General features: G+C 45.3%; 1 long non-coding RNA gene across 1 annotated transcript; it reads right to left on the reverse strand.

Annotated features, from left to right (window-relative positions):
* Positions 1-213: 213 nt before the first annotated feature.
* On the reverse strand, positions 214-10,277 carry LOC137221391 (uncharacterized). The gene is made up of 3 exons (XR_010941987.1): positions 9,976-10,277; positions 8,420-8,601; positions 214-4,004 (listed from the first exon to the last, which is right to left on the reverse strand). It is a non-coding gene; the product is annotated as an uncharacterized lncRNA (long non-coding RNA).
* Positions 10,278-11,700: the final 1,423 nt, after the last annotated feature.

Raw genomic sequence — 11,700 nt, forward strand, 5'->3', positions numbered from 1 at the left:
TACCCCTGAGGTCAGTCTGTCAGTCCACTGCTGAGGGCTTACTCTGTGCTGGGTCCTGGGGACTCTGTGTTTCGGCAAGGACAAAATGGAACCACATTAAAACTGCATAAATGACATCAATTTCCTGAACCCTAAACAGAAATGCATCTGACAGCATCACTAACTGTGAAAAACACAGTGGGTTTATTGATTTTTTTGTGTTATAGGTTTTTTTTTAATATTTATTTGGTTGTGCTGGGTCTTAGTCACAGCAGGCGGGCTCCTTAGTTGTGGCTCACTGGCTCCTTAGTTGTGGCATGTGAACTCTTAGTTGTCGTGTGTGGACTCTTAGTTGCAGCATGCATGTGGGATCTAGTTCCCCGATCAGGGATCAAACCCGGGCCCCTGCATTGGGAGCACGGGGTCTAATCCACTGCACCACAGGGAAGTCCCTCTATTGGATTATTTTTTTTTTTTAACATCTTTATTGAGTATAATTGCTTTACAATGGTGTGTTAGTTTCTGCTGTATAACAAAGTGAATCAGCTATACATAATTAATGTTATAGTTTTAAAAACACAGACGAGCTAAATGAATTTGAAGCTATACTTTCTGAAGCTTTTGAATTAGATAGAATATTGTGTTCATCCAGGACCTCCAAGACAGGACCAGACACGCCAGGATGTATGAGGGGGTAGCTGGAGACAGCTGGGAACACCGCTGTCAGACGATGATGCAGGCCTGACCCTGAGGGCAGGAGAGGGGCAGGCAGGGGGCAGGTGGCATAAGGAAGGTCTGGTGGGGAGGCCACAAGCCCCACTCTGGCTGCCACAGGAGTCAAACGACGCCAGGGAATGGGCACTGACCAGGGCGCCAGGGGGAAGCGTGACCTCAGTGCAAAGGTGGGGCAGGATCTCAGAGGGCAGCAGCTGGGCCCTTGGTCAGTTACATTCCCTCCAGAGGGAGGTCAGTGAGGCACGTTCTCCTGGCCACCACGAACACCAAACACGGTGGCTGCACAGGAGTAGTTGCCAGGACCCAGCCTGGAACCAGTTTTTGAGTTCTGCCTCTGCTTTGAGCAGTGCCAGCTTGGGCACAGTGCTGAACTCTGTCATGACTCAGTTTCTTCAGTTCTAAAATTTGGATTCAAATGGTACTGAATTGAATTCTCACGGCCCTATAATTAATCGGCATAAAGCGCTCGGAGCAATGCCGCATGCAGAGCAGAAATGCTCAGGGAATGTGAGCTTTTCTTATTGGATTCCAGTTTAGTTGTTGTCTGTGATGGGTTGAATTGTGCCCCCCACCCTTACACACACCAAAAAGATGTGTTGTAGCCTTAATCCCAGCACCTCAGAATATGACCCTATTTGGAGATAGTCCTTACAGAGGTCATCAGGTTAAAATGAGGTCATGAGGGTGGGCCCTAGTCCAATACGACTGGTGTCCTTATAAAAAGGGGAAATCTGGACACAGGGACAGACACCCATAGAGAAAAGGGATGTGAAGAAACATAGGAGGAAGCGTCCATCTAAGGCCAAGGAGAGTGACCTGGAACAGATGCCCCCTCACAGCCCTCAGAAGGAAACGAGCCCGTGGAGACCTAGAACTTGGACCTCTGGCCTCTAGAACTGCAAGACTGTTTCTGTTGTTGAAGCCACCCAATCCATGGTACTTTGTTATGGCAGCCCTAGCAAACTAACACACAGTCCATTCTTAAATTCTGAAACTAGTCCTTTCTGACGAAGTTTTGAGTGAGAACACCTGCCAGAAGTGGGTGCCTCAGTCCCTGGCTTCAAGGGACTGCGGCTCTTCCAGCACCTTTAGCCGGGTGAGCGTTTCTGGGGTCAGACCCCATCAGGCAGCACCCACTTCCCTGCAGCCACACATGCCCCTGTGGGTGGGTCCCCACCCCAAGGGACAGAACAGGTGCCTTGCTGTTATTTTCAACCACGTACAATTTAACCCGCGCTGGCAGACTTGGAAACTGACATTTGCCCATAATTGCTGTGACCCGGCACCAGCATTGCTAGCGAATGACAGCGATGAGCTTTATCAGAACTGGAAGCTCCAGACAACGAGATTACAGAATTCAGGATGAAGTTTGCTGTGATTTCACGAACTCAGCCCGAAAACATGTGGCCAAATAAACTGGATTCATTCAAGAGATCTGGGGGCACTTTTAAAGCCCACAGAATCTAAATGCTCCATCTGAAATTCAGCATGACCTTATTTCTTGGGAACAGTTGTCTCAGCGAAGAGACTTGGGGTTGAGGAGGATAAAGAAAAACAGAGTAACGTTGGTCTGATATTATCTGTGGTTGTCTAAGAGTCGGAGCAAGTTTAATGAGCACCGATCCGAGTTTCAACCAATTTGATTCTTTGCATTATTGGAATCGGGTTCTCACTGTGCCTCTTATACTGTTTAAAAGAAGGATGCTTTCCTCCCCTGCGCTAGATTGGAGACACTCCTGGAGATGTCACAGCAGAGGTTAAGGCTAGAACCACTCCGGGGACCATGGCCCACCCCTCCGGATGTCTTCTGGGAGAATCTGTTCGATCCAAGCAGCTTGTGAGCAAAGGAAGAGGCGACCCTGATGTCACTTTACCCGTGGCAGCTCCTGCCCAGTCTCCTGAACTGATGGGTGCCTGTCCCTCTGGATGAGTCACGGGGTAAGAAGCTAGTCCAAGTGGGGTGGCTTTTTTCTTTTTAAGAAGATTGATTTTTCAAAGGGTTTGCAGGGAGAACTGAATGCATGAGGTTGGAGGATATCCTGCAAACGTCAGATATTTCCAGGATAAAAGAAAATGCCTACAGGAGCAGACCCTCTCAGTTACGTAGGTCTGGCCACGGGAGGGTGAAGCTGTGGGAGCATAACTCTTCCTCCCTTCCCACCTTACTGTGTCTCCTGGCTGGGCTCCCCCTTGGTAAATTTATTACTTATTTTAGCATCTGAAGCCAGAGAGTGGATGAGTAAGCTCAAGCCCTGTGTCCTAACAGATTGAACAAGATGGTGTGGATGAGAAGAGAGTAAATCATTGGTTCTCAACGCTGGCTGAACTTTAGAATCACCGGGAGAGCATTTACAAACCACCTTTCCCAGCTGGAGCTCCAGATATTCTGATTGAAAAGGGCTGGCCGGGGCTCAGGCAATGGTAGCTTTGAAAAGCTCCCCAGGCTACTCCAATGTGCAGCCTTGGGTTGCAGACCCATGAAGTAACTCCTCACCTGAAGCAATGAGGTGATGACCCAGAAAGACTGGATCTCCACCCCTCAGTGCAGCTCCAGCCCAGTTGGCCCTCACTGATGGAGACGCTTCGAGAAATGAAGGGACCCCGCCTAGCTGAGGGAGTCCCTGAGGCTGCCAAGGGAGGGGCCCTTTAGTCCAGTCCTGGTACCACTGGAGTCAGGAAGTCTGCAGGGACTCCCTCCAAGGGCAGGGATTGGGGTGAAAAGGGGAGCGTGGAACTTGTTATGCCAGAAAAGAGAGGCCCAATTGTTTCTGCCAAAAAAGAGGAAGGTCGAGGTGGATGTTCCAGAGTTTGAACCTGAAGCCAGGAATCTGTGCGGCGGCAAGAGAGTGCCATGCTGCGGACCTTCCCTCACGTCCCAGCACCACCACTCAGTGAGGGGCAGGTCACAAGTCACAAGGGTACAGTAATGGTGGTCTTCTTTCCCACCTAAAGAAGACATAGAAGGACGTTATTTCCCCCTTTGACGTTGATGTTTTTGCATACGGTTCTACTAGGACATCAGTTGCAGGCTGTGTTGTTTCTCTCTTCTGGAAGTGGAGGCGTGTGGCGTTTCTTTGTCATTGGCCATGCCCTTTCTGAGGACTGCCCCACCCAGCTGGCCTTAAGCTCCTCATGCTTCCGTGTCTGCGAGGGCTGGCTCTGCTCGAAGCGTGGTCACCCAGGCTGAGAGAGGATAAGGGTGACGTTGATGGGTGCGGGGCCGGCTCAGTCATTCAGTGCACCATCTGAGTCTTGCCTCAGAGATGTACTTTCTTCTGCTGACGTGAGATCTAGGTGTAACACACAAGCAAGTAATGCCTCAGATGTGAGAGGAGCCATAGGTGGAGGTCTGTGGACTGCAGCCTTGCCTTCTGTATTGCATTTAAGCCCCATCATGGGAAAATAAAACCAGATTGGCTGTTAAATGCTCAAAGAAGGATTCCCGAGGAAGCACCTAATCCCTCTGCTTTTGTCAGCCAGGCCTTTAATCCTTGTGCGTCTGAAGGCTTGTAAATGAGGGGAGAGAGTGTCCTCTGCTCCCTGGCTCCCACGTGGGATAGATTGGGAAGAGGCACTGCGTTTTCTCACCTGCTTATATTTTGCTTCTGGGGGTAGTTCCTTCTACCTTATCTGGATTGAATATTTCTTGAAGCAAGAAATGCTTTTGCCACCTGCCCTGTCAAGGCATTCTAACTCAGATGGAACCACCCCAGAGAACTGTGTAAATGCCTCGGCAGCCCTCTGTGTCACAGGGAAAGAGGCTGACCCCTCGCCGGAGCCCTCCAATTCTCCCGGAGGGCATCCCTGGCCTCTTGTCCTCCACGCAGACCATGACTTGAAAGAAGAGGTATTTCCTATAGCTGGTTGGAAGAGACACTCGGGAATAAATCAGAGCTCTGTAAGAGAAGGAGTGCAGCTTTGAAACTGCCAGTAGCTAATTTTCTGAAGGAGACAGAATTGGTTTGGCTAAATTTTGGGGCTCCTGTTGGCTGCCCTTAACTGCGCGTCAGAGTGACCACAACTTCAGAGGGGAGAGAAAAGCCACGGCAATGACAGCTCTGGAGAGGGTGTGGGCCGAGAGGGTGGAGCTAGAGGTAGAAAGCCACTCTCTCCTCTGTTCCTCCTTCCTGTAGTCAGAGAGGTTCAGGCCACACTCCGTCCAGCCACGTGGACCCACCCAGCCGGCCTTCCACTACTGTTCTAAGCCCCCGAGTCAGCCCATAACCCATGTGGGCCACAAACAGTAGAAAAGGAATGACCTCTGGGGAAGTAGAAAGGGGTATGAAACCACAGGACTGTGCTTTGGGAAAGCAAAGTATTAGAATAAATCCTTAAGGATCTAATCTCATCCTCAGAAACAGTATTCCCAAACCATATAGGCCTCTGACAAGTGTTGGCTCCGGCCCCACTTTTTAAAGCCGGCTGCCGGCCATATCATCAGGTTAAAGGTACAGCAAAGAGGTGCACTTGGAGATGGACCACCAACAATTTCCTGACGGTGGAACCTCACAGAATTGGCTCCAGCCAGACCCTCCTGGGAGAGAGGGGGCTGCAGCAGTGCTATTAAGTAGCTCAACGCAATTATCTTGGATGACAGAGAGGGCAGTGGGCCCAAGGGGGCTTGCTGGGACTTGAGCAGCAGGGACTCCAGTCATATAGACCAGAGTACGAACTGGTCCCACAGACTACAAAGTAGACTAAATTGGGCAATGACTTAATCTTCTACTCCCCATTTTCCTCATGCAAAATAGGAATAATAATATTTCTATCTCATAGAGCTGCCGTAAGAATTAGTGAGGTAATCTGTCTAAAGCACTTTACCTAGATGTATAAAGTGCTCAATAGATATTAGATATTAATATTATTAAGAATGAGGCACAGGTTGGAAAAGAAAATCTATACATTTCTAAACACCCAAATTAGCCCCTTTCCAGGTGATTACATACATGAAATACTGTACTATTACACATCTCTTTTTACGAAAATTCCTAAAATATGCTCACCACGCCTGCACACTGGCCCCACGTGCTTTCTCTCAGACTCCCTGGTAAATGAGGTCTGGTTGCATGTTTTCAAAGCCGATTTTTGCTTTGAAATGATGCATTTAAGAGAACTATTGGTAAGGAACATTTGGGGCAGTTTGGATACCATGAGTCAGCAGAAATTTGAGTTCCCAGGATTATTGTCTTTTGTGTTGTTGAAAATTCCAGCAATTCATGAAAAAGTCTCTTTCATGGCATATTCAGGTCTGGAGGGACTAAAGCATCAGGTATATTCAGGTCTGGAGGGACTAAAGCATAGTTTGTCTAAATGATATGTCCTTTAGGACAGACATTCCTTAAATAATTTGCTTTGTTTGAAGCTCTTTTAAGAAACCACATGTAATTGCGTTCAAGTATTCAGAAAGTTACGCCTCAAACTAGCGAATGCCAAGAAATTTGAAGTTCTGACTGCCACCCCAACCCTAATTCAGCAAACGGGCCTTTGTTCCTCCCCTAAAGCATGATGCCTTCAGAAAAGAATGCAAGCTGCAGTGTCCATGGCTTCTGGCTTCTCTCTGCAGCATTCCTTTCCATTATGTGGGCAGGTCTTTTGATATTAATCAATTCTAGTATTTATAAACAGTCCTGTCTAGGGGGAAAAGGCATATACATATTTTAAGACTGTCACTATGTGCTAATGATGGGGTGTCATGAGATTTTTGTTCAAAGTCTAAGGATGAGTCAGAAACGAAAAAGATTCTAAATCCCAGTTCTCAACGGTTTATTATTCCTTATTCTGACTAACTTGCTTCTAATGTGTATTCATGCCTCCTGCATGCAGAAATATTGCTCTTATTAATCACGGACTAGATCTCCATTGAATTCAATATTCTTCTTTTAGACCATTGTGACCCCAGATGTGTTTTTTTTCCCCTTACAGTTGCTTAAACTATCACCAGTGTATAAGGCCAAAGCTGAAATAAATAAGGCCATGCCTACAGGAAATCAGACTTCACACAAGTGTGATGTGCAATTAAAGACAAAATGTGTAACTGTTCTCTCCATGACCAGTCTCTACGCTGGATTCCCTTGAGCATTTGGTGCTCAGGGAGTACCAGATGAATACCTGTAATGTGAATAGAAAAGCAAAGAATGGCTGGGAGAAAAGAGCTTCATCCATTCATTCAGCGAACAGTTAGTGATGTCTAGTCTGAACCAAGTACTCTTCTAGGCTCTGAGCATACAGACAATGTTTGCCCGCATGGAGCTCAGGTTGTAGTGCTGGGAAACAGACAATAATGTAGGTGTGTATGGCGTTTGAAGGTAAAGTGTGTGTTATGGCAGGTGGACGTGATATGGAAAAATAAAATACAATGAGGAAGACGGATAGCGGTTTCTGGGAGCACAGGACAGGTGACTACAATTTATAAAAAGGTGGTCAAGGTAGACCTACTAGTATTTGAGCAAAGACCCGAAAGAACTGAAAATACGATCCATGTGGATATCTGAAGAAAAAAGCATTCACGGCAACAATGGAAACTTGCAAAGAAGAGGCCAGCATGACTGCAGCTAGGGAGAGGGCAGAGTGGCAGCAGTTAAGGCCTGAGAGAAAGGAGGGGCAGTTTAAATCAGGCACCACGGGCCATTTGTAAGGACTTGGGCTTCTACTCCAAGTGAGATAGAGCCATTGCCATGTTTTGAGCAGGGGTGCAGGACCCAACTTCTGTTTTAATTACATCCCCTTGGATGCCATGTTAAGAACGGGCTATATGGGGCAAAGGCAGAAGTGGGAAAACCATCTAGGAAGGCTCTTTAAAGACTTGGACCGGAGGTCTGAGAAGCAGCCAGGTCCTGGATTATTTTCAAGGAAGAACTAATGGAACTTGCTAAAGGATTAGATGTAGGTTGTGAGAGAAAGACAAGAGACAAGAATAACTCTAAGATTTTTTGGCATAAGAACCAAAGGGTGGAACTGTCATTTTTTGAGAGGAAAGAAAGTGAGAAGGGGGTGAGGATTTGAAGATGGATGTGTTAAGTGTGAGATGCCTATTAGACGTCCAAATGGAGATGTTGAGTAGGCAGTTGGAGAGAGAAATCTGGGATTCAAGGGAAAAGTTGAAGCTTGAGACATATTTTTAGGTTTTTATCAGCATTTCAATGATATTTAGACCCATGAGACTGACTGAGATCACTCAGGTAGTGAACGTAGGTGGAAAAGAGAAGGTACCTGAGGACTGAGCCCTGTGGCATTTTTTAGCATTTGGAAGTATGTACACGATGCGACTCTGGACAATGGGGTTATTCGTAAATGTCTCGTCCTGCATAGTTCAGAAAACCCTCTTTTGTCAAATCAAGCAATTTAACATGGTCTTTCTCCAAATATTCTCAACTAGAGTGCTCCTGTAATAAAATAGTGCTTAACACTAAGATGACAATAACTCTAAAGTTTTCCATCTTGTTGGTGCTGAAGGAGTCTTTAATCACTGGCTTTCAGAAGCAAGTTTCAAAAGCTTCTTTGTCAATGACTAGGCTAGTGTTGTATATCAAAGCAAAGACAGAGCTCTGAATGTCTTTTTCATTGTGTACATGATGGCAACTGGACACTGTTTCAAAACCAAGAGTGCAGACGCCAATCTTATGTTTCACTAAGAGATAGTGTATTAGTTATCTATAGCTGCCTAACAAATTGCCCCCCAAACTTACACAACTATTCATTATCTTACAGTTCCTGCAGGCCAGGAATTCAGGTACTTTTAGCTGGGTCTCACACAAGACTGCAATCAAGGTGTGGGTTGGGACTGTGGTCTCATCTAAAGGTTCAACTGGGGCATGATCTGCAACTGGTCAGAAGCCACCTCAGTTCCTTGCCGCATGGACCTCTCCAACTTAATTGATTAGAGAAAGCCTGTGGGAAGAGCCAGAGAGAGAGTGCTAGCACGAGAGTAAGGGTGAGCAAGAAGGTAGTCACAGTCTTCTGTAAGCCAACCACAAAAATGACATCCCGTCACTTTTACCGTATTCTATTAAGCAGTTTCAAGTCAGTGGGCCCAGTCTATATTCAGACTACCAGGAGGCAGGAATCACTGGGGGCCATCCTAGAGCTTTGTCTACCACAGGTAGCATGGATAATTTTTAACACCCATGAATTTAGAGTTACACCATTCCTTTCAGCATGGTAGATGCCATTTGTCCTTTGAAATTGGTTATGATATCCCAACGTTTTTTAAACTGCAAGTTGCTACTATATATAAAATAGATAACTAATAAGGACCTACGGTAGAGCACAGGGAACTCTACTCAATACTGTGTAATGACCTATATGGGAAAAGAATCTCAAAAAGAGTGGAGATGTGGAGATGTATAACTGATTCACTTTGCTGTACAGCTGAAAGTAACACAGCACTGTAAATCAACTCTAAGCCAACAAAAATTAAAATAAAAAATAAATAAACTGCAACGTGTAACTTAGTCATGAAATAAATTTAGTAGTCACGATCAGCATTTTAAAAAAATAAAATGGAATAAAGCAGAAACTATCAGAGTACACTGCCCGTAAAAAGGTTTAGAAGAGGTTCTAGGTTGTGATATAAATTGTATCTCTTTTTAAGGGTCATGGTCAGAATTAGTGATTTCCAAAATACTATTAAATATGAATGGGCCACCAAAACAGAATCTGGTAAAATCAGTCACCCCCAAACTATACAAAGGAAAGAATGTCAGAATCAAAAAAGCCCCAATGCACTCAGGTGAGCTAAATGAGCGTGAGCTTGCCAGTTCATGCTTAGAGAGCCCAGTTCCCTCCTGGGGTCTGTAAAGAATAATCAATAAGAGACTGTAAAACCCTAAACAGACATGACAGATGTGACATCTTGCCTCTGCAGAGGCAAAGCAGACACACCACAAACTCATGAAAATACCCTATACAACCCTACACATCTTGAAAGTTCAAAAGCAAGAATTTTTCTGACCAAAAAACCAGCTGTGAGTGGCCTAAGAACAGTAGGCTTGCTCAAGACAGATGAGGCCAGTTTTCAGCTGAATCACTCCCTTCCCTCTCGAGGGAGGCAGCCACCACTGACAGGCACGGTTTCCCTGCCACAGACAGAGTGCAGTCAGTACTTTCCCAAGGCCTTGACAGGTTTGGAGACTGAGATCCAGCTGCTCTGCGCCTGCCTCCTCCCCATCTCCAGCCCCTGGCCCATCTAATCATCCAGGCAGCTCCTACATTAGCAGTGATTCCCAGCAGGGTAGAAAACAAAAGACTGTCCAGCTTAATTACCTCTTTCATCTGAAATGTCCCTTTTAAGATGAATGCTCAGATTCTGCGGTGGAAACAGCAAAGCAAAGTCTTCATCTCTCATCCATCCTTATCAGCCAGACAGCAAACAAGCCAAGTTTTGATTTGAGTCCAGATTTGAAAAATCTACCGTATGCCTGATGTTTCACATTTTCCACAGTGCTGCCCTGCAGATCATCCTGGTTTCATGTGAGAGTGCTTCAGAGCAGAGCACGTGAAACCAAAGCCAGGAACTGGGGAGACACGCTGAAAGTCAAGGCATCTTGGCAGTGCTGACTGGGTAGGAACGGAGGCTCAGTTAATGGCATGTGCAACCTATTAACATTGGGCTTTGAGGGAAAAGGCAAGGAGAGAGAAGAGACTGAGGAGGAAGGACTCACTCTGTGAGTTTGAGTCTAAGCTGTAGGCTCCCCTAATTCCTAGAGATGAAAAGAGCTAAGCGTTTCGGAGGCTTTGCATAAGGTGAATTTGGAAGTATTTCTGCATTTTCATTTAGTATTTAATAACCATAGTCTGAATGAGTTCATTTAAAGTTGTATAACGGGCCAAAAGATTTGCTGTTCTACACATCCCACGTGTTATATAATCACAGCATAGGTGCCTGAATGTTAAACATTGTTTGCTGATATATATGTTATTAATTAGTTAATTCCAAAATAACTTGGACATTAAAGTGGAGGTAGTGCCTAGGTTTTAGACCAACTAGAAGTTGAGAAAAGAGTTATTTCTCCTTTTCTGAAAAATGAGTCACATTCCTGAAAGTTTTTTATGTGATAAAATCTGAGAGACATAGCAGGAGGCTTATTTTTTTGCCACGAAGTAAGATGAAAGGGCCAAGTCATTCTTAGATTTATAAATATCTCGAATAGTGTCTTCATAAATGGCTGTTTGTGATCTCATCAGAAGGGCCCCTTCTTAAAGTATTTATATTTAAATTAAGTTTAGATTTAGACTAAGATTAGATTTAGATAAAGGGTATAGCTAGATTTAGATTAAGAAGCAGACTAAAAGTAGCCTATTTAGCTCTAACAGTGAGGTATGCTTTGGGCTGCAATTAATAGCAAGACCAACTAATGCAGGCTTAAACAAGCAGCGATTTACCTTGCCTACCTTAGGATTTCTTATTTTGTGATAATGTCCAGAGCTGGTCACTATGTTAAGAACCCAGGCTCTTTTTACCATCTGCTCCACTATCCTTAGAGCGTTAGCTTATTGCCCCACTATTGCAAGATGTTTGCTACGTCTCTACCTGTCATGTCCACATTCAAGGCAAAAAAAAAAAGATGTTGCCATTAGAAACATTGGTCCCTTTTGTCAGGAATGCTAACAACCAACAAAAGGTCTTCTTGTATCTCATTCTCCCAGCTCAGCCTCAAAGCAAAGACTAGCTTTGAGGGAGGCTGAGAAAGCAGGTAGATAGCTTTTCCATTCTTTAGCATGGAGATGGGTGGGAGAGAAGGGTCTTGGGAATGAGGTTGGGTCAACAGGGAATCCATTAGCAGAAATGCCATTGACCCAAGCAAGAGCAGCAGTTAAGTCAGCTCTAGGTGACGAGGCCTGCAACCTCACCTAGGACCTCTGCTACTGCCCACATGGAGGACAGAGATTTGCACCCACATAGGTAGAAATAAAAGTAGAAATCTGGACTGTTAAAGGTCAGTAGGGAAGTTCAGTATTATTTGTGGGTTTTGTATGGGACACTGTTAT

This window comes from Pseudorca crassidens, chromosome 3, assembly GCF_039906515.1.
Source record: "Pseudorca crassidens isolate mPseCra1 chromosome 3, mPseCra1.hap1, whole genome shotgun sequence".
Classification (NCBI taxonomy): Eukaryota; Metazoa; Chordata; class Mammalia; order Artiodactyla; family Delphinidae; genus Pseudorca; species Pseudorca crassidens.